The sequence below is a fragment of the Myotis brandtii genome, unplaced genomic scaffold (genome assembly GCF_000412655.1).
Source record: "Myotis brandtii unplaced genomic scaffold, ASM41265v1 scaffold454, whole genome shotgun sequence".
Classification (NCBI taxonomy): Eukaryota; Metazoa; Chordata; class Mammalia; order Chiroptera; family Vespertilionidae; genus Myotis; species Myotis brandtii.
This window is the reverse complement of record NW_005367354.1, coordinates 1,101,203-1,105,595: the sequence shown is the minus strand read 5'-3', so window position 1 is coordinate 1,105,595 and position 4,393 is coordinate 1,101,203.

Genomic DNA, 4,393 nt, shown 5'->3' with positions numbered 1-4,393 from the left:
CTCCGGCCCCCGCCCCGCTCCGCTGGGGTTCCTGCTGCCGTCACTGCCCCCGCCCCTCCCGCACCTCCCTTCTTTTCTCGGAGCTCCTCCCACGACCCTGCCCTTGGTGCCCCCCCAGGTCCCATTCCTTCAGATCCCACGGCTCAGTCCTAGGAGCCCGCGGGGGCCACGGGAGAGGCACTGAGTGAGGGTCTCTGGCCCCTCCCTCCTCGGATGGAATTAGCCAAGAGTGCGGGAGGGGACAGAGTGATGGAGACAATTGTTTCAAGAATCTCCTACTTGTAGACTGCGTCAGCTTTGAAGTCTTTTCTCCATTCACGATGTGGTATTTATTCCTTCAGTCTCCCTTTTATTTATTAAGCAAATATTTATTGAGGGTCTCCTATGTACCTGGAATGTTAAGAGCCTGAGATACAGCGATTATTAAGAGTCCTGGGTTTTTAGGGGGAAATTTAAAGAGCAACGACTTACCTGTCTTGTCTTACCTTTTCAACTTAACTGTGTGGCCTTGGGGAAATGGATTAATCCAGGTCTCAGGTTTCCCACCTGTAAATCCGAGTCCACAACATCACAGGGCTGTAGTGAGGATCAAATGAGACAATGTTGGGGAACGATCTTTACAAATCTTACAGCACTGTGTGCAGGAGAGATTATTAATTTGCACCAATTTGTTAGTTACTTCACTCATGCGATAACCATCTGATAAATCCTCACGTATTTTCATGCTTTGGCTGAGCATAAGATTTGGAGTCAGAACCGGGATGTGTGTGGTCTTCAACTGACAACTTCTGAGCTTCAATTTCATCATCTGAAAAGGGAGGATGTTAGTATTGTCCTCTTAGTGTTCCTGTACCAGATGAGATCCTGTATGGGAATAGCGCATTGCTCAATGTAAATAAATGTTGGCTGATGTATTTAGGACAGTGCTTTGGTTTCTAATTCTTTTTGCAGCATTTCTATTTATGTGGCGCTTTCCCCTGTAATATCCGGTTCAGTGTGCACACCCCTGGGGGCTCTGATGCTTCTGTTTTCTTCCTTCTGAGAGGAGAGGGAATTGGGGCAAGTGGGGCACAGATGACTGGACGACTGTGTGCATTGAACATGTGATCAAGCCATGGCCCCAGCCCTCTGACCTCTGCTGACCCTTTGGCCTCCTGATTCATTCCTGGTCCTAGAGCACTCTTGCCCAGGGACTCTCGCTGCCCTGGGACTGGGACTGTGTGTGATTCTGCACTTCCAGGCTCCAGGCCATCCAGAAAGAGGTCATTATACCAAAGGGCAAGAGTAATGAACTTTGGGTCTTCCTCTTCAGGGACAAAGCAGGGACTGGGGAGGCTAGGTGCTTGTAAACAGGGATTCCAGAAGCTCCCCTGGGGTTACCAAATGATCTTGAGACCAGGAAAGGGTACAGGTAGAGGGCTTGGAGGGGGGCGGGGCAGGTAAAAGAGTCAGGGTACTTGGGTTAGTCATCACTGTGGCTCAGATAAGGCCCTGACCGCTGGAAGCAGAGGCCGTGGGACAGAAAGGCTTGTGTGGATGCAGAGGCAGGACAGTGTGTCCACAACATGGGACCACATCAGGCACAAAATGGTTTCAACTTGTGGATTGTGGCCCGAGAGCTCCACAAATGGGAGGTGAGACCCTTCTTCATGTTGGCCTTCTGCACTGATTCCTAAATCATTTCTCCTGTGGACTTCCTTCCACCTTGGGTTTCTGTTTTTCTCCTCCTCCTCCCCATCTTCCTTCCTGATCTTCTTTCACTAATAGGCCCAGAGTACCAAGTGCAGGCTAAGACCGTGGTGTGTGTGTGTGTGTGTGTGTGTGTGTGTGTGTGTGTGTACAAACACCGTGCCTGCTCCCCCTCCTACATCCAATTCATTAGTCATGAATGAAGCTTTGGCTTCCTGTCTATATCCTTGTCCCCGCTTCCCTCTAGCTGTCTGGGTATGATGTAGTTCTGCCAATCACAGAGAAGTCAACCCACTGACCTGGGACTTGGACAAAGCAGATGCTGAGCAAATTGTTGCATTGCTGGGGCAATGTGATGCTGAGACCGTCCAGTAGGAGGGGCAAGCCATGTCCACATACCAGGTGGCCCAGACCCATGGCCTGGACACTATATGATGCCAATTGCATCCCACCTCACCCTCTGACCTGTCAGACCATGGCCCCTAATTTTGGAAACTCCAGGAGCCCCTTCACCTCACCTCACCCGCAATCTACTGTCCTCTTCTTGTCTTCTGATTCCTGCTTGTTCCCTACATTGAATCAATTCTGACCATCATGGTGCAAATGGCTGGAAAAGTTCAGGAAGTGCAGAAGGTACTAACACTCTATCTGCTCTCTGCCTAAACTTCTGTTTCCCTCTACTTTGCTTTTGTCTTAGTCCCATTTCTCTCTTTTACAGATCTCAGTTCTCCTTTCTCCCAGGCTTCCCTCTTGAATCCTTGTTGTCATCTTATTCAATAGTAATTTTTTAAAAATGTTTTTATTGATTTTTTTTTTCAGAGAGAGAGGAAGGAAGAGAAATAGAGAGAGAGAAACATCATTGATCAGCTGCCTCCTGCACGCCCCCTACTGGGGATCAAGCCTGGTGCCCTGACCGGGAATTGAACCAGTGACTTCTTGGTTCATGGGTTGATGCTCAGCCACTGAGCCACACTGATCCGACTCTCAATAATAATTTTAATAATAATTATCACCGCCCAGCTGGCATGGCACAGTGATTAAGCAGTGACCTATGAACCAGGAGGTCACAGTTCCATTCCGGGTTAGGGCACATACTCAGGTTGTGGGTTCGATCCCAAGTAGGAGGTGTGCAGGAGGCAGCTGATCAATGATTCTCTCTCATCATTGATGTTTCTATCTCTCTCTCCTTTTCCCTCTTCCTTCCTCTCTGAAATGAATAAAAATATATTTTAAAAAAATAATTATCACCTGCATAATAATTTATCATTGACAATTTACTTTCATACCCATTGCCTTCACAAAAACTTGTGGAGCTAGTATTATTGTCTGTTTTTTTGTGTGTGTTGTTGTTTTTTTCCAGATGGCAAAACAAAAACTGAGGATAACCACAGTAGTTTGCCCAAATAAACGCAGTTTTTAAAAAACCACCCATTTCAGGGTACCATGCCTACCCCAAGAATCAGCTTCAGTAATTCTGGAGTAGTGCCCCAAAATCTGTCTTTTTTAAAGTGCTTCCCAGATGACTCTGAAGATCAGCCAAGTTTGGAAGCCACTGATTTAAGGAACAACTGGAAGATCTCCATGCCCACATTGTTTGGAATCCTTCATTTCACTTAGTCACAGTGCCTGAAATTAGCATCCGCTGCTGCAGATATATTTTTGGTGAAGGAAAGGCCTCCATTTAAAGGATCATGGTAAAGAGTACCTCAGACTCATTTATGCTTTCGTATGGATTGCACTACAAGCTTGGGAACTGGGACTTGAGAAAAGTACCTCGGAAGGAACCCAGCTCATCCCTGTCCCCAAGACCACCCCTAAATACACAAAGCTGCTCTTGAGTGATCGACAGGCTTTCTCTGGAATGCCTCCAGGGACAGGAAGCCCTCAGCTTTATCAAGTGGCCCACTCCAATGGTTTTTTTTAGCAGAGTTAAGCCTGGCTGTACATCAGAATCTCCAACGGATGCTTTCAAACAATAGACATTTCAGGGCTTTACCCAAAACCTACCCCAGAGCTCCCACACAAAGGGCTAGAATCAGCTTTTTTTTTTTTTTTTAACACTCCCTAGGCAGCTCACCCACAGCTTTCTGTTTGTTTGTTTTTTGTTTTTTAACCCTCACCCAAGGATAGAGTTTAATATGCTGACCTTCTGTGAGATCTAAAAGTAGCCATTTAGAGAGAGAAAAAGAGGGGTGGGATTTGGGGGCACAGGACTCTCAGGAATGGGGAACACGGAGGGAGCCTCTGATTTTAGGTTCTGTTACATCTTGTCTAAATTCCTGCCATTGTATGCCAACTAAAATGTTGTAAATCAAATCCTATTTTCTCATTTCCCTTTTCACTTTAAAATGTGTTATTTCCATCCATTTAAGAGACAGGTCTCTTAAATCAGTAATTATAAAACACCTAAATGGCTAGAGTAGTTTCTGGTTTTTTTTTCTTTATTGATTAAGGTATTTTTTTTAATATATATATATTTTTTTATTGCTTAAAGTATTACAAAGGGTATTACATATGTGTCCTTTTTTCCCCCGCCCTTGACAATTCCCCGGCTTCCCCTACCGCCCAGTGTCTTATGTCCATTGGGTATGCTCATATGCATGCATACAAGTACTTCGGTTGATCTCTTACCCCCCTCCCTCCTGCCCCCCAACCCTGCCCGGCCTTCCCGCTGCAGTTTGACAATCTGTGTGAGGCAGCTCTG